The 19,330-nt window shown below is 38.2% G+C and overlaps 1 protein-coding gene and 1 long non-coding RNA gene across 7 annotated transcripts in view; one reads left to right on the top strand and one right to left on the bottom strand.

Moving 5' to 3' along the window:
• LOC108245704 overlaps window positions 1–19,330 on the bottom strand; it is a 541,596-nt gene that overhangs the window by 200,809 nt on the left and 321,457 nt on the right. The gene's annotated exons all lie outside the window — the stretch shown is intronic.
• The window catches only part of LOC108245699 (beta-1,3-galactosyltransferase 1-like), a 185,337-nt gene that overhangs the window by 128,220 nt on the left and 37,787 nt on the right, over window positions 1–19,330 (top strand). For all 6 annotated transcript variants that reach the window (XM_017432817.3, XM_017432814.3, XM_025009724.2 and 3 more), the window contains one exon: window positions 2,936–2,992. The gene's annotated coding sequence lies outside the window, so the exon portion shown is untranslated. The remainder of the gene's footprint in view (window positions 1–2,935; window positions 2,993–19,330) is intronic.

Raw genomic sequence — 19,330 nt, 5'->3', positions numbered from 1 at the left:
GCCTTATGGTGTCAGTAAACCTTTGCAAAATTGGCCAAAAAAATAAAGTTTTTCTTTAATGAACAGGTCTAATATTAGTCTTTATTTCCAAAAATACACCTTGTTCTAGTTTTGCTTTAGAATTTGGACTATGGATCTTCTGTTTGGTTATAGATGGACAGGAGCTTTAATGTGATATTGGTTTGGATTTGTCTCCCATGCTGAGGCTTGTGTTTGACCAAGCCTGATCTTCTCCTGGCCATGAGAGTGTTCTTGTCTTTCATACACCAAGCCTTCGTGATAGTTCACAGGACAAAGTCTGCTGGGTATCTGCAGCTAACACGCTCATTAGATTCACCCATGGAAAATATCAGAAATAATTGGCCATTAGTGTAACTAGGAAAGACTCATGATGACAAACATTGTGTGTCCGCTTATGGACGTACATGTGTCCACGTCTGTGTTTGTATATATGTTTAAAGGAAGTAGCATTTGAGAGTGATCTGCGCAGTCATTAGTACCCAGCAGGTTACTCCTGCTCTCCCACAAACGTGGGCTCATTATGGCGTCTCAGTTCAGATCCAGGCCCGATTTGCTCGTCTTTGCATGACTCCCGGTTATCCTGGAATGCAGCAGATGAAGAATCAGCGTAAACAAATCTCATTAGCAGGAAAAAAACTTAAAACCAGAAGCTAAGGTCAGTCAGTGAGAAGTAAACAAATAAATTGGAATGTCATTAAAATGTTAAAGTTTCTAACTTGACGTCTACTTTAAACAAGTTAACGTTTTTCTAGGGAAATTGTGGTAAAAGTTTTTTTTTTTTTTAGAAAGTATGTATTTAAAAAAAAATACTTGTGCAGATATTTCATTAACTTTGAAAAACATTTTAAAATTAAATACCCTTTGGGCACATTTGGTTACTTAAAAATGTCAAAGATTTACTGATCAAAATTCCTTTTAAATAAGATTTTTTTTTTCTACAAACCCCAAAAAGATTTTTTTTTTGTTTATTTTAATTTTAGGTAGAAATCATAAATAAAAATTTAGATCTTGCTAGTTAATAAAACAAACCCTCTAAATTTACAGTGAAAGGGTTATGGATGTGTTTTTATTTGACTCATAAAACAATAAAATACATTAGTGGATACAGACTGTTCTCTGAATAACCATTTTTGTTACTACTGACCAGTAATCCCATAATACTCAGCCTCAAAGTGTATAAAAATTTATATTGTTTTGAATACTGTTAAAAAATTAGGTCTCGTGGTCCTTGAAGGAATGCATATCCTTCACCACCTGTCATGCCAGAGTTCTCAATAAAGACCATCTAAAGTTGAAAAATGACAACTGTTTTAGTCAAACCTTGAAAGTAACATTATGTGCAATCTCATATGATATTGCAGGATTTCTCACAATGTGTTAGCGCTCAGAGTATGGGTTGGAGATGACTCCCAGCTCTTACCAAATGAAATTGTAGCTCAATATCTGTAAAATTGAGCAAGCTTAAGCCATTATTGTGAAGGTTAGGTTTGATTAGCTGTGGCAGCCATCATGAATTGGGTTGACTCTAGGAGTGAATTAGTTGTATGTGTACATCCAATACTTACTTTGTATGCGTTTCAATAAATTCCCTTCAGAGATACATTGCAAGCACAACAGACAAATGAACACATACATATACACAAACATGGTTATTATTATTTTTATGAAACCTTTATTTAACCAGATAAAAACCCATTGAGATCAAGACCTCTTTCGAAGGGGTGACCTGGCCAAGAAAAGCAGCAGCGCACGTCATGGTGGACAAGACAAAAATAATCAAGAATAACAAAAATAAACATTAAAAACATATACAAACTGTGAACTATTTGACAATAAAGTGCAATAGTTATGACAATAACAGTTTAAAATAAAAAGCAATGACAATTAAAATTTAAAAATACAGGCACTATTGACAGGATTTCCATTGACCAATTTATTTATTTATTTTTAATTGAGTTGAAAACATTCAGTGAAACAAGTTACAACAGCTTCAGCTCAGCTTGCAAAGCATTCCAAGCAGAGGGGGCAGAGAAGCTGAAAGCCTTCTTTCCGTTTTCTGTTCGCAACCAAGGAACCTAGAGATGCAAACTGTCCTTAGATTGTATGGCATAACAGCTGTCTGTTCTCCAAAGAAAAGTACATAGATAAATAGGGAGCAAGGCAATAAGGGTCTTATACAGTAGAATCATCCAGTGTACATATCGCCTTATATTCATGAAAGGCATTCCAGCTTTAAAAACATTATCGCCTGCCTTTTGGTGAATAAGGGATTACAAATTGCTCTGTTTTTGAGCTTGTGAATGGTGCAGATAGTTGAACTTGTGCAGTTTCATTTATGTATGAAGAAACTACTTCCTGAATGACTTCCTCTTCCTTTTTACTATTTTTCTTTAACAACTCCTGCTGGAACTACAGTGGGTGGTGCACCACCATATTTGCACCTCAACTCACTTGTACCAGGATCATTGCTTGAATATAAGCTTTGCTTCTAGAGGAAAAGATTTCTACACAATCAAAAAATTTTTTGGGAAAAAAGTTAGCTAGTCATTTTCAAACAATTAAAACAAAACTGTTGCAGCAAAATTGGCAGGTCAAATTATCGGCAACAGAAAGATGGACAAAGTGTCTCTACCTCTTTTTATTGTCCAAAATTGAAGCCACAAGCTATTATGTTTTGGAACCAGAGTCTGCACACTGGAGATGTGGGGCTTTAGTCCCGCCTACTCCTCTGCACACGATCCTGGTGGAGGGGGTTGGACTCAAAACTTGTCCTGGAACCAGCTTACATGAACGCTGGTCCCAGTAGATCATGAAGGAAGGATCAGAAGCAGAGTGGACTGGTTAATATAAGAAGTTTGTAATTCATGGAAATAGTTAATGTAGAAAGATAACAACTTTTCTTGTGTGTTACCAGAACAAGTTTGGAGTCCTGCTCAGTCTCCTGCTCAGACCTGAAAAAGCCGACATGCTGGTAAGTCCATTTCTAAGAAAACAACCTTTAGGAACTTCAAGAAGCTTTTGTTCCAGTTGTTATATATTTATATATCACATTGGTCTATGATGCAATAGCAAAAAAAAAAAGAAATACTGTGTGATGCATCTCTAATCCAAGAAATAAAAAAATAATTTATAAAACAATAATTTTAAATGCAGTGTAAGCCATCCAAGAGCATTATACAGTAATATACAGAGTATAATTTCATGAAGGTTTTAACAGTACCGATTTTCTAGCTCACTCTGTAGCACCATATGATGAATTTTTTTTTTTAAATTTGTACTTTTATTTGTTATGGAAGATATCCTTTTTTCAATTTTGACTCATTTAATAGACTGTCTATGAAACATGTTAAAAAAAGATTTCTTGGCCAACTTTTTTAGTTATACTGTCTCAAACAAGTATAAAAACCCTTTGGACAAAATTTCTAGAAAAGCTAATCAAAACCCCGGTTTGTCGGCAAAAGACTTGTGTTAAGATTTTCAAACTCTGAAGAAGTAATGGACTTCTCTGAGCTCTGGGTTGAAAATTGGAAGGGAGTAAAAAATATTCAATGTACAATTTTTGGCCACCAAAAATAGCTCTAGCCCAGGTCCCACACTAACCTTAATCCTCCCCTGATTGTAACATTCATAAATTCTGAAGAGGACTTTGGTTTATTGTCCCAAACTATATTTGAAAGAAAATGCTGCAGAAGTTAGTAAAAGTAAAACTCTTCCCCAGCTGTAAAGCACATGGAAGGTATCGATCATACTTTGGCTTTGTAGCGCAGCCAATAGAGCAGGGAGCAGTTTACTGGTGGAAGAGGAATGGATTTAATTAAATACAAGAAAATTCTGGACGCAAACATCACACTGTGTAAAGTAGCAGATGATACATGAGAATGATAAACACAACCTTAAATCTATAAACTGCCTCAGTAAGCGCAAGCTCAAGGTTTTGTCATGGCACTCGATCAAATTTAAAGTCGATCTATATATCAGAAAATGACATGTTTATTGCTCGCCACCAAAAGGCAAAAGGCAGGCCATAATGTTTATCCCTGTGTCTCTTGTGAAACCCTGAATGGATTTGAATGAAACTTTCAGGAAATAATCATTATATATCCATCTACAACTGACTGCCTTTGGAAATCAAACTAATGCATGAAGGCTGCTCAGTTAATCATCCCTGACCAATGCAAAAATGGCTACAACTCAATCAGTTTTACAGATATTGAGCTAAAATTTATTATGGCAGTAGCTAGGAGTCGTCTCACAGACCCTGTCCAGAACTCACTATTTTGAGTGAGATTGCACATAAGATTATTTCATAGTTTCACCAAGATGGCAAATTCGCCATCATTTCTTAATAAAATATTAAGATTTAAACTCTGGCAAAAAAAAGAAACACAATTGGTGATATTCATTCTTTCAAGACATGCTAATTTAACTTTTTATAGTAATAGAGACTGACCTTTAGCAAGCCACTGAATGCCTATTTGCATGATTTTGACATCTTTGTAAGCATTTTCTTTGCTTTTCTTTCTTTGTTTTCGTTTACTTTCCAAGTCTGAAAATTGCTTGTAGACTTTATCGTTTAAGCTACTTTACATGATTTCGGTTGTTTTGGTTCATTTCAGGCTAGTTTCTGTTCGGTAGCTGACTAACTGACTGGAGGGCACTAACCTGTTTTCCTTCACTCTACATCAGTGCTGTTGTAAGAACAATAAAGCAGAGCTGACGGCTCTCATTACCTGGAGAGTCAAGCCAAAAGTCAACCCTGACCCCGGGCTGTGTCAGCTGTGATTTCCAGCTGAGCATCTAACTCAGGTGTTGATGGTGTGCTACTAAGTTTAGGACTCTTGGCAAGAACCTGTCGCCAGAGAACATTTAGATTTGTTTGAAGTAGAGTGTTTGTAATGGGGTCTGGTCAGTTGACAGTTTTCACACAAGAAACTGAGTAAAAATTTGGGTTATTAAAGTCAGGAAAACTTTGCTCTCTTTTTTTTCCGTTCTGTTGTAGATTAGCTGCTGTGTTTGGGATCATTGTTCTGTTTCATGACCCAGTTTGGTCCAAGCCTTAGCTGTCAGACAGATGGCCTCACATCTGACTCCAGAACCCTTTGGTCTATGGAGGAGTTCGTGGTCGACTCAATGACTGCAAAGAGTCCAAAACAACCCCAGTCATCAGCCTTCCTCCACCAGGCTTGACAGTTGGAATGCAGTGTTTGTGCTGAGATGCTGTGGTTGGTTTTTACAGAACATGCAGGTGTTTAAAGGACATTGTTCCAGAAGCTTTAAGGTTATGGCAGCTCCACCTAACAGCCCATCTTGTTGTTCAGTTGTTCCATCATGAAGTTTATCATTTAACCTGCTGACTGAGGCCTGCAGAGCTCCTGGGGTTTTTGCAGTTTTTTTGACCCTAGGGTGAACTTAGTGGGATGACCACTCCTGGGAAGTTTGGCAACCATCCTGGATGTTTTGTTTTTTTCCACTTCTGAACAATCTTTCTCTGTCAAATGATGGACTCCAAATAGTTTGGAAATGGCCTTGTAACCCTTCCCAAATCGATTGGCAAGAACAGTTGCTTCTCTGAGATTATTGCTGAACTCTTGGTGGGGGGGTTTTAACACACATCCAAATGCTCCACAGTATGAAATCCTAATACTCAAAACTTTCAAACTGAAAAAGGGAGTATTTACTTTTTTAACTGTATGTTACAAAATACTTTCCATTTTAATTACAACCTACTTTAAAAAAAAAAACTGTGGTTTAACAGTCTGCAATTCCTTCTCTAGTCGGAATTCACAATCAGTGAACCACAGAAACATATTGGGAAAACAGAACAGGACAACGCTGCATAAACAGTTGTTCTTTATCTCACTCTGTCTCGCTGTCAGCTGCATGTTTAACGTGTAATTAAATCGAACTGAACATTCGCAGCAACACAGCTTGATGGGTCTTGCTAATTGGTCTCACATTAGAAACCCTAATCATGACTGCAGCTCGAGGAAAATGGGTTTTGCGTCGTCACCGTCACACATTTTCAGCAAAAGAGGTATTTGGCTGTAGTTTCTGTGTATTCAGGTGTGCACTCAGATTTCTAAGCTTGAGTGCCGTGGTTAGAAGCGCACCTTTGATGTTGAATAATGCAAGTGTTCGAGTAAATCCGAACAGCACGTGTGCATCTCCTCTTCAAAGAAGTGTTATTAGCAGTATGGAAAAATCCTTGAATTACTTGAGTAAAAAATAAACTCCATTAGAAAGAGCTGACATTTGGCTGCTTGGAACAATAGTTCACATCTATTTTGAAGAATAACTTATTTTAGGATGTGTTACACTCTGAATGTGTCATGATTCCACCTATAAATTAACATTTCTATGATGTTAGGAAGAACAAGTAAGAATACATGTTGTCAGTGCGTTCAAACTAACATAAAGTGTAAACAGTACTGGTGTAACAATACAGGAAAATCAAGGTTCAGTATGCTTTTGGTACGGGTACATTAAGGGAAACAAACAGATCTACATAGTGTACATTTAAGTACCTACACTGTAGGTTTAAAGCAGAATCTTTGATTAGGTCATGGACAACTTTAACTTGTACTTGTTTACATAAAGCTGGTATATTTTTCTGTCTAAAATGCTGATCAGAGGGAACTTAGACCCAGTTTACACATGACCAATCTCCTGGAATTTCCTATGTTGATTGGGCAAAAGTTATACGTTTGCACGGTGCTGCTGTGCTTGTTTAACCCATTTTAGTTTCCATGCCTGGTCACTAGTTGGCGCTGGCACGCCGATGTTCACAGACACCAGTCTCTTGAGCATGGAAGCAGTTACATTTAAAATGGTGAATACATGTGTATTAGTTTGGACCTATAGTGAGGTTGAGTTACTGCTACATGTTAAAAAAGGTGAGCCTTTTTAACAGCCCTCTATTCGCTGTTGTAATTGTTGTTCATCTTGTTCATGGGCAGAACAGCTGATGACTGCAGCAGTCCGTAGTGAGCATGTGCGATTTCACACTTTGCAACTTCCTTTGAAATGCAACAGGGAGTGCCAAAGAAGTTCCACTCTGAGAACTGGGTTCAAAAAGTTTCAGTGCAACAGAAATGTTACAGTTTCACTGAAAAAATATTTTTGTGTAACATGGTTAATAACTTTCAGTGTGTTTAAAACTGACATTTGCATCCACAGAGTATAGTCCCATGCCTGCTGCTATAAAATCCTGTTTAGTTTATTTGGCCAAGTTTCAAAAAAGCTGTCGCTCATCCACCTTTCTTTCTCCACTGTCATTATAGTTGACCAAGAAACCGTAATGTTCTCAAACCTCAGATTTTAATGAAAGTCAGGGGTCCTCAAGCCCTCATTTGTGTCCTTCTTGCTGTTTTGTTGTGGTGTCACTTTATGTGCTACTTTTTAAAAGCCACACAGCGAAACAGTACAGTTCTGCACATAAATGTTCTACACATGTACAGGTTTAAAACAACACTGAATTTGTTCAGCAAGTGCTGAATCAAAAGGTCCACACTGAGAATCTTTGGCACTCATGTGAACCGTTACACCACTTGGGGACAAAGCTTGAGTTTCACGTTTGAACTGTACCAACAAATAAAAAGCTCCTGTATTTATCAGGCTTGTCTAGATACCCAGGACTCCCCCTGAAAGTTAGCCTGTGACTAACGATACTTGTATATCAGGGTGATTTTAATCATCACTATTCACCTATGGGATATCCAAAATCAGCAACAGGATTGCTTTTAAATACTGTGCACAGATACGTTTACACTTATTTTGTTTTTTTAGAGAGAGCGTACTATCTGTAAGCTCTTTTTCTCCTGCCATTCCTGCAGTGTATGGAAATTATTTCTCTATAGCTATTGTTTTAAGAAGTGGACTGCAGGATGAATAGTGCATTTCAAATCATAAAGAGTACCCCCACCATCTTGACAGCACAACTTGCTCACTCCAGTATCAGTGTGCAAAATGTCTTAAAAGTGTCTTTACTGTCAGAGCTTTTATAAATTACCTCAGCCAAATCCATTAAACAAGTCACTGCTTTATTACTCTCGCAACCAGCAATTCACCAGCTGTCAGAGGCTGAAGAGAGAAAAGGACGAACAAACACTAGAGCATCAAAAGGCAGACGTTGGACAGTTTCTGTTGTGGTGGAGGTGGTGGGACACACAAAACAAGAATGAGCCAAAGAACCTGCTCTGCTCTGGGCATACCTTTTGGATTGTTTTTCAGCTAAAAGTAAATGGTCTACCCCGCCTCTCACACAGTGACTGCTGGAGATAGACACCAGCTCCCCGCAACCTAGGATGGAGAAGCGGGTAAAGAAAATGGATGAATGGATGGAAGTAAATAGTCTACAGTAGTTTGGCTGATTTTTAAAAAGATCACTTGAAGTAGAGATACTGATTCTGCTGTAACATAAGGAACCTTTTGTAAGAGCCCTTGTGTACTTATTTGATGGTAAACGGCTTGCACTTATGTAGCGCTTTATCTAGTCCAAGGACACCAAAGCGCTTTACACTACAATCATTCATCCACACATTCACACACTGATGGCGGTAAGCTACATTGTAGCCACAGCTGCCTTGGGGTGGGCTGACAGAAGTGAGGTGCCACCAAGCCCTCTGACCACCACCCAAGGTGGGTGAAGTGTCTTGTCTTGTATACACAACGGCTGAGACAGCTGGAGCGGGGGCTTGAACCAGCAACCCTCCGATTACAGGACAAACCCCTACCTCCTGAGCCACTGCCGCTGATATTTAAGTTGCTTTGTTTCCTGAATAGCAATGTCAAAACAATATAGGGTAAAAGGTAGATTAAAGTATTAGAAACATTTTAAATCCCTTAATTTAGATACAGCAATAAGACAACTTCACGTCATTTTAAGCAGACGATAATACTATATGGAGCGGTATAATTTGAGGAATGCTTAACAGAATTTAAAAATGGATTCCCCCAACGCCAGTGGACACTGTGAATCAAGCAGTACATTGAAAACAAACTAATCATCTAAATATAATGGAAAACTTTAAGAGGAATTACAAATTATATTCCATCTTAAAAAAAAAAAAGAGTACTCCTTGAAACGGGAGTGAGTTCATTATAAGGAAATGGAAAATGTTTAGTAGCACAAATGCAGCAGGGATTGGAGAGTCCATCCATAAAGCACTTTAGGCTGGTCAGTCCACTGATCAGAGGAATGTTCATGAAAGAAATGGTAATTGTTTAGGAAAATAAGTGTAAAGTTCAGTTGTCGACTGCCCGTTTGTGTGGAAATAATAACTTTGGTCCTTGTTTGGCCACATGTACATGTAAACCAGTCACCTCAAGCACACCATCCCTACAGTGAAGCACGGTGGTAGGAACATCATGTTGTGGGAATGATCTTCTTATACAAAACCTGAGAAGTTGGTCCGAATTGAAGGTATTATGGATGGTGCTGAAACAAACTCTTGAGGAAAACTAAAGGGGTTTCTTGAAAGGGCCATGAACTCAAACCAAATAAAAATTCAAGTCATGGCTTGAATATTGCTGAACACTGAGCAGAATGAATCCAGCTGTAAGGAGCAAAAAGGACGGTTTTTGTGCTTCTCACTGTAATACCAGGATTGCTTGAGGGGAAAGTGCTTCAAGGCAAACGTGGATTCTGACACTTCTTATTTTCCACCTCTTGTATCTTGGGTTTCCATGACACCTTTCAGTTTGGGCGACATATTTCACTTAGATGCTGAAGTTTTAGGGACAAAAAATCAATTTGAAACATATTCAAACAGGACCTTCAGCTTAAGGTTGTTGTCTTTAAAGTCACACTACCCACTGTTGGGTTTGATCTTGTCTGATGAGCCTTTGAGGAAAAATAGAAACGATAAAGCTAAATGTCAAAATATTACCTGGGGCCTTAAGCCAGGAAGGGTTTTTAACGGCTTTATCAGAGTTAATTTAAAAAACATTTGAAGTATGTCATTCCACTGTTTGAAAGAAACCTCATTATCATGTTTACTTGTATACTTTTTAATAAATAATCACAATGCTGCTTGTTTTCCTGCCACCCTTCACTCATTAGATCATCCTCCCCTGCATGTAACTTCTTGTCGGTGTGTGTTTACTTGATTTCGCTCTTGTATTCTCTTTGACTCGCTTCCACAGAGAGCATTAAAGTTTCATTTTGCTTTAAATCTGTAAACCACAGAGAGAGGGGGAGAAAGCCAACAAAACTGAGAAACTGTGGATGGATATCAGAAATGTAAATCACTTCTCTTGTCCCCGTGAGCTCCAGCAAAAACGGCAGGCGTGCTTTTTAAGCCAACCTCGATATAAAATGAGACTTGAGCCGGTTCTTTTGTGGAACAGCACGAGATTTATGATCTCTATTTTTATTTATTTATTCAGTTTTGATCCAGATATCGGAACATAAATCTTTGCTGATAATCCAGAACCTTTAACATTTTTATTCTTTTTTATGTTTTTTTTTTTAATTTATTTTAAAAAAGGTCACATGAATAAACCATACAGGCTCTGGCAGCTATACCCTGTAATTTTTTCATGTATTTCTAAATGTATTGATATTTCCATTACAGATAATTACATAGGAAGCAACAGAGTGATCCTTTCATGGTTATATTCTTGTTGTTGTCAGCTGCAGAGCTTCTCTGTCCCCTCCAACACTCCTAACAGACTGAAACCAATCCACTGCCTCATCAAGCTTAAACATCTGCCTCTACATCTGGAGTGAATTCTGAACTTTTATTGATGTCGTGCTTTAACACAGACGGATCGGACAAAAAGAAACAGTAGTTTCTTTAAATAGATACAATTATTTGTGCCCTCCGTTTGATTAAACAATGTAAAGCCTCTTTGTTCCGCTACAAAACCACTTGAAAACAGTGATTTAATGAACCCATAGCTTTCAAGATTTACATGATACATACCAGTCAGAATTATCTTTATGACCAGTAACAAATTAAGTTAAAAAAATGGTTATCTTCTTATAAGAGTAGGCAGCAGTGGGTATGATTTATTTACCTGAACATTTTGTCCTTGAAGTTGTGTTAAAATAAATGGCTAATCATAATGTTTCAAGCATCTTGAGCAGCATGACAGCTTAGTGGTTTGTACTGTTGCCTCACAGCAAGAAGGTCCTGGGTTGAAACCTTGTGTTGGATCTGGGGTCTTTCTGTGTGGAAACTGCATGTTCTCCTTGTGTTTGCATGGGTTTTCTCCGGGCCCTCAGGTTTCCTTCCTCAGTCTAAAAACACGCATGTTAGGCTGCCTTCAGGCCCAGGCCTCCTTTGAAAAAGAGATCTGAAATCTCAGTGGGATTTTCCTGGGTAAATGAAGGTTAATAAATAAATAATAAATCTTTGACAAGAAGAGCCTATTTGTGATGTGATGAGATGGTGGCTGGGTCATGGTATCTCCGCAGCTGTAATGATTATGGAATATTTGTCTGCTGAAAGACGTGGCCCTCACAACCTTCTTAATGGTTACCGGTCTCCATAAGCCCACCCACTGCTCCTGACAAAAGCAGCTCTTTGCTCTGGCTCAGCAAAGTCTCAGAACACATGGGTTTTGCCACAAAAGTGGTTTTAGTTCTCGTTTGGAGCCTTATTAGCATTGGTTCTATTTGTTTAACCCTATTGCTGCCCTTAGGTCAAAATGCCTCAGGTCATTTTCACCCAAGCGCAGCGGGTGGGATAAACCTCCAAAGCACCAGTCAGTCTCCAAAAAATGTTTTAAAATTGTGCGATAGTACTACCAACTTTTTGCTAGTCCAGAACTTATACTATACTTTTGGGGGTAGGTGTTATGGAGACCAGTTGAATCAATGAAAACCTTTAATTGTCAGAAATGACTTTAAAGTTGGGTCAGAAGTTGAGGAATGAAAACTCAAAATGGGCTCGAAAACTGTTGAACGCCATAATGGTGAGAAAATACAAAGCTGGTTATCAGTTTTAGGCTTTGCTTCATCCTGCTAATGATTTAAATATGACCTACTCTAGATATGATTAGCATGATTTCAGTGATGAGTGAATCTGTCTGAGCCATATTTACTCCACTTTCATCACTAAAAATACCAGAAAATAAGGTCAAGTCTACTCTTTTTTTTCTACTTTTTTTTTTTCGAAAGTCAATCCGCAAAAAGCTTCTGGGCCAGATGAGCTTCAGGGAAGAGTTCTTGAAGTCCTGAAAATTTGACCTGTTTTTAGTTCAATCAGCTGGTTGTCATTACCATGTTTTTTTCCCTCCCCTTTGGCCTAATATTGTTCCAGTTCCATAAACAACACATATAAAATCTCTGCTCTGCCATTCACAACAGAAAAACAGAATACACTACAGTGAAGTTCTAACATGTAATAAAAGAGACATTTGAAATGATGTAATGGTATGGTTGAGTGGTGGTTCTCTGGCTGTGGAAAAGTCAAACCAGTTCTTAGATGGACTCAACTTAGAAATGGCTCTGGCATCAACTTCAGTTTTCAAAAATGCCATTTGGGGCTTTGTAGTTATGGGCCAGTCAAGACTGCTGAACCATGTCCATTACTAAAAACACCTACAATCAGCACCTGAGCGTCAGGAAGGAGGTTTTACTTAATTTAGCAGGGAAAGACATGGCATCATGAAGCAATATGGGAAGAAGACACTGCCTTTGTAATTTACAGTATCTATTACTTTGTCCTGTTCCACCAATCAAAACATTGCGCAAGTGTTATTTGTAAACAGTATTCCCTTGGAGCAATGCCCTATTCAGGTAGTGCACCCTGCCAAAATAGGAACACAATTTTAAAGCTTTAGTTGGCCTTGAAATTCTCAATTTTGGATGTGCTTAACAACCAACTTCAATCCATGGATGCCCCACCTCTATAATTCCGGGACTTAATGGATCTATTAATGATGAGGTCGTGCCAGAAACCACAGCAGACATTAGCTCATTACGCCATACAGGTACACAATATGGCAACAAAAAAGAGCCTCTCTTTTAGCTGCCTTTAGCCATTCATAAATCACTAATTGAATCAGGCACATTCCGCAACATAAGCTTTTATGAATTAACCCAGCATTGCAAAAGATATCTGCCACTAAATCACTATGATGATGCCGGCTTAAGCCAGTGTCTCACTGGGCTGCAACTGTTGGCAACTTGTGGCAAACAACATTATCGAGGGATTCTTGAAAAATGTCTGTGTTCGCAGGGGTTTTCAGTTTCATCCTGTGAGTCGCAGAGGCTTAAGTCTTGTCGATTTAATTTTGAACATGTTCAAAATATTTGGGTAACAAATTTTCTCATAAAATAGTTGCAGAGTCTTTGTGGGCATCTCAAACCCTTCTCAGTTTAGTTTTTGTTCACGTCTAGAATTCTAGAGCTGTATTTAGGCACCTGTAGAGGAGATCTCCTATGACAGAAACAATCTGAGGATACAGCCCCAAAGGTCTGAAAACCCTGCCAAAGACAAATAATAAATATTAAAACTCTCTAAATAAGCCTGTCTTCATTTCTAAAGTATAGTCCAGTAAAATAAATCATAAATTTGTTGGCAGCTGCCGAGGTGGTGCGAGAGCAACAAAATAATGTGCACAGCCTAGAATACAGAATTGAAGACTATCTACACAAAGCTAGGCCTTGATTTTCAAAAGTCACTGGTCACTTGTGTTCAAACAATCAGCCTTCAGTGAGGCTGCAACTGAAAATTTGCAATTTTCTTACAGTTTTGAGTCTCCAACAGTTGCAGCCAAGTGAGATACTGGCCTTACATATTTATTAATCATTTCAGCTCAAAACATACCAGCTGTTGGTTGTTCTAATTGGTCTCAGAGACCTTTCCAATTCGGCAAGAAAACACCTTGGCTTGAAAGTGTTTTGTGAAGGAGGTTTGCAGTAGTCATCCTTGACAAGTCAGAGCTTTTATTGGTAGTAAAAGAGATCCCACTAAGTATTAATAAGGTGTCTGTAATGTTAAAAATACTGCATCATTTACATCTTCACTGTAAGTTTTGGACCGGATATCTTTAGAATACTGATGAACTTCCTGTAGTCATCTGGGTATAAAGTATTCAAACCATGCGCAAATGCATCAAAGTAGCTGTTAAAACCGATTTGTTTTTTGAGAGATTTCCACTTTTCAAAGTGCTCGGCTCGAACGCTGACCACCCGGCACTCTGAGGAGAGAAGCCCGCCGACACAAATGAAGTGGTTTTGATCAACGATGTGACAAGCAGCGGGGAGCTCTGGCTGCTGATCCGCTCGGCATGTCAAAAACGGTGACTCTGCACATATTTCAGTGGCATTTTAGAGGTGAAGCACGAGACGCGAAGTGATATCTTTCTTGATGTCGGTCTTTTATTATTCCTAAAGCCTAAAACAACCCGTTTAAATCATGTCATGACTCATCCTATTCAACATTAAAACAGTGGACAATCTCGTCTGTCAAACAAAATTTACACTTGACCAATAATGGTATTCGAGCAGAATTTATATGAGCTGAACATTCATGTGCAGACATGTATGAGTTCACATTCTTTAAAAAAAAAAATGGGAGGAAATATATTCAACACACTTTTGAGATTCAAGGACATGCAGCGTCAAAGGAAACCTTTGATGTAGGTTATGTTTTAGTCGCAGCAATGTGTATATAATGAATTGTCGGTGAATGAAAACAAATCAGTCGGTTTATTCTTAGACTCTTAGACAATCCTGTACAACAATTAGAAATCTGGATAATAGGATTGTAGTTGTTGGGCTGTATCAGATGCATCAGTCTGGATGCACAGATTTAATATCTACAGACTTAATGGGCTTTTGGCAGAGTTGAATTAAACAGTTATATCACTGATTATCTCTGCACCACTGTAAAACGCGTAGGCTGTGGCATCAAAATGTCATAGACCACCACTTCTTAATATTTAATATCGGCACCGATCCTGTGACATTTAATGATCTCACCTGCGCATCGGAGACAAAATGAGAAGTATGTAGGAAACAAAACAGATGCAAATGTAGAAGCCAAGAACAAAATAATCAACATCATTAAAAAAACACATAACCTTGAGGAGCCCTGGAAATGAATCCCATCCCTCACACAGCCCCTAATGAAAGGAATATGTGCGACTTCAAAAAGCAACAGGCTGAAAAACATCTCTAACAATAAGGCTTTTTTTTTGGCAAGTAATTTCACTAATTAATGATTGTGAATGTGGGTGTTTTTAAATGAAAATAAATGACTTGCACGCGTGTGTTGCTGATCGAGTTTTGCATCACACTGGATCCCTCCTTAATGAAACCTGATAGCCGCACAAGAAGTGATTGGATTATGAGTGCGAGGAGATATTGCTGTTTCTCACTTTCTCCGAGCGTTTAATAAATGTAACCTTATCGTTTCACTTCAGATTGGAACAGTAAAACATTCTGATTATGAAGGGTGCCAATCCGAAAGCGTTAAAGCATCTTTATTACTGTTTAGCAAGTTTTTATTATTTTTCCATTTCCATCATGAATTTAGTGGTCAGTACATTGGTTTAGATTAAATTGACAAAACACTTAAAAATGTCCTCATACACAAAAGTAGAATTTTAGTGAAACAAGTAAGAAAACCCCAACCCTCTTTCTTTGGAGTGCTCTAGCTCAGACAAACAAATATTTTGTTTAAACAGGTCATAGAAAGGTGGACTTTACATGAATGAACTGGTATTTTGATATCTTAAATTGTTTTTACACAATTACTGTTTAAGTTGTGTGACTTCTTTTTTTTGTCAAAGTGTTGATGATGTCAAAACTTAAAAAAAAGAAAAAAAAATTGCATAGTTTCTTTTTACTCCTACAAACGTTACACTTTTTATATGTGACCTATGCTGGCAAAATGAGTCACAATGAGAATTTTTTTCAATACTGAGTTATTTTTAAATTTTCAATCTCAAAAGCTTCAAAATGAGACATAACTTGTTGAAATTTAGTTGTTTATTACCTGGCAACAAGGTAGTTTTGTTTTCGAGAGTGTTGGTTTGAAAACTTGATTTTTATTGGTCTGAAGGGACCCTTGTATTTAGTAAAGCCTTGTATTTAAAACAGATTATCCCCAAGCTTCACAATGACTCCAAACACAGATTAAATTAAAGGATTATATGAAGCCATGGTAGCTTGGTGGTCAGTGCCACGGTCTCGTAATCCTAAGGCTGCAGGTGCGAGCTCAGGGTGCATCACGAAGGGCATCCAGCGTTAAAAAAAAAGTACATGCCAAATCTTTCATGTGAGTTTGCTCACTGTGGCTACCACTGCAGACAGGGGCAGCTGAGCCAAAAAAAAAAAAGGATTATTTTTAAAGACATACCTGTGGGAAAACTTGGATTTCAACCTGGAGAGACTCACGACAAAGAGAAGCTGCAATTAAATAGTTTTATTTGACATGAATGGCATAAGATATTTGACGCTCGGACCTCGGCGGAAGATGCGAGTGTCGACAATAGCAATGCGCTTTGAGGAGAAGCTCAGGTTGAGCATTAGAGGCGTCTTCCTCGGGCCGGACACTGGTGGTGGAGGTTGAAGAGGGGAAGGAAGCTTGAGGGAGCTGGGAAACTGGAGGTGGAGAAGGGGTGGAGGTGGGCTGAAGTTCGGCCGGCGAATGGATGGGGCCACGATGGAAGTCCTTTTAAACGAAGGCTTGCTCGCTGATTGGATAAGCTGGAGGCATGGTCGGATGCTGATGGGCTGAGATGGAGGCGTGGTCTGATGCTGATAGGCTGGAGTGGAGGTGCGCAGCGATTAGATGCAGGTGAGGCTGAAGCAGGTCTTCCAGTCTGAATTTACGCCTAGGCTTCATTTCAAGGTAGATTAGGAAGATTATTGGCTATTTTAGTTACTGGGATCACTAGATGGTGCCTTACCGACTCGTAGTTCATTCAAATCTTACTTACATTAAAAATCAATGTTTTTGCGTTTTTTGTACTTCCGCCTGTGTTCATTTTGACTCATTTAGCCAGCATGGATCACATATAGTTAATGTCAAAACAAGTATTTTTGCTTTTTTTCACTCAATGTGTCTCACTGCTCTTGGACTGATGGTTTTCTCTCAAATCTCCCTAGAGCTTACAGCTTGCACATCTCAACTCTCAGGGCTTTCTGTTGTGTCTGAGCTCCGAGTTTTTTGTTCAAAACTCGAAGCGTAGCTGGAAGAGGGTTTAACCTCCAGTTTCAAAACAAAACCTTCTGTCATAGCTTAGATTATTACAAAAAAAGTCCCAAAATACTGTTGGGACTTGTAGAATAAAAGCTGATGTATTACTGCCCTTCAAGTTTTCTGTTATGTGAGATGTTTTACTGCATTTTTTTGTGATTTAAAGAAATATAAAAACTGTTTTGTTAGAACTGTCACTCTTTTGTGGCGTTCAATGAACCTAAAGTTTGTTAGCTGGCATTAAGAAGATGGATAACTTACATTTCTGTATCTTCTTTTACACATATCCACCAAAACAGCAGAAGTACGCCTCATAAACTATTTCGCTGGGTGCGGGGTTGAGGGTGGTGGGGGTATAAATGTGCATCACAGCCGTGTTGATTTTAAACAGCAGATTCTTTTACTCCTGGCTGTAAAAGCTGCTAGTGAACCCGGTATACGGCCCGTCGCTTCCTCGAGCGTGACAGCATGACTCATTAAAATGATACAATGATGCTCTCACAGCTACCTTTGACTGGGAAGGATCTCACTCCCCACAGCAGCCACATTTTCAGTTTCATGTTTCAGATTCAAGTTGATTTTCAGGGACCAATGTATCGCTGATTTCAAAGTTCATGGGGTCAAAGGTCAAGGTCACAAAAACAATGGATTAAATTTTAGTGCTGATCTAGTTTATGATCTGGATCGCACTAGTTTTTTTTAACACGTTATGATCTTGGCAACGGTTTGCTCTTTCTGAGTGCTTTTAGTTTTTGTGTTTTGTTCAGATAGAGTTGCACATGGCTGTATAAACTAAAATCTAACTCATTAGTAATTTGTCCTAAATAAAACCCTCAACAGTGGACCCATCAGTTGTGTAAAATCTGTTAGAAATTGGGAGATAGCCTGGTTCTACGTTTAGAATTCAACATTCTTGTAAAATTTGGTCATTACCCTACTGAACAATACATAACTGTCACATTTCATGACGCCCTCGATTGCCAACGATCATTAAATAAATGGATGAAAGCATGATTCTTTGAAGGAATGCACATCACACACTGCCTTGTGGCCCAAAGGTTTCAACAAAGAGCTGTTAGCACTCATGTTAGGGATGGTTCTCAGCTGCTACAACATCAAATTTTCTCAGAATATCTGTAAAAGTGACTGAGTTATAGCTGTTTTTGTTTGCTAAGTTGGATTTCAAAAGTTGACTCCAAAGTCAATCAGTTGTCGACTTGCTAATAATTACTTCGTGAGAGTTTCAATTAAATCAACCCACTGGTTCAGTAGATATTTTGCTAACAGGCAGACAGACCTACGCATTTATCTCTCATGTTGGTGGTGATTTAAAAAAAATACCTTAATAGCAAAACTCAGTGTGACACAATAGAGCATAATTCAGCATTAATTGGATTCAACAAATTGAGATTCAGTACCATACAATCAAACAAAAGAACGACTCAGTGTCATTTAATGATGCTAATTATTTACTACTTAATAAAAAAGGAACGTTCACAATCAGCTCGTATTTTAAAATTATAGAACTTGACTCACTAGTAACAAACAACACGTGAAACGGTGCAAATTTTAAAAAAGCAGCAAATGTTTAGCACTCATTCAGAGACTCAACAGTGAGCTGCAGAATCAATTTTCTTCATTATGAACAATAAAACATAAGTTGACCTTTAACAGTGTCTTTCATAACTTAAAAAAATAGTCTTGTACAGACATTCACACATTGCTTAACACTAGTCTAACTGATCTAAACGACATGACAGTAAAACAGTTTAGCTGTGGTGAGTATTTAAAGACAGAACTAAAAATAACATAAACATAACTTTGTAATAATCCAAGGTAGAAAAAAATGCCTACATTTTAATGCATGAGCCATGTAAGTGTGAACCAAAATTGAAAGAAATGTTAAAGCTGCTGCCAGTGGCTCATTATAGTCACCATGGTAACCACACTTCCATGTTTCTTACTCCCTGACTGTCAAGCTAATGAGAGGCAGACAAAAACGCAGACTGAGAATAATCCTCTTTAAAAAGCAGAAGACGCTGATGGACATTTTAATGTGCCTATAGTATTTTGGGTAGGAGATGCGAAAAGTTTAAAAGACCCATCGCTTCCAGATTTTAAGAGAATATGTTGCACTAAAATATACTTGA

The sequence above is a fragment of the Kryptolebias marmoratus genome, linkage group LG23 (genome assembly GCF_001649575.2).
Source record: "Kryptolebias marmoratus isolate JLee-2015 linkage group LG23, ASM164957v2, whole genome shotgun sequence".
Taxonomy (NCBI): Eukaryota; Metazoa; Chordata; class Actinopteri; order Cyprinodontiformes; family Rivulidae; genus Kryptolebias; species Kryptolebias marmoratus.
Note: the sequence above shows the minus strand (reverse complement) of the source record. Positions and strands in the feature narration are given on the sequence as shown.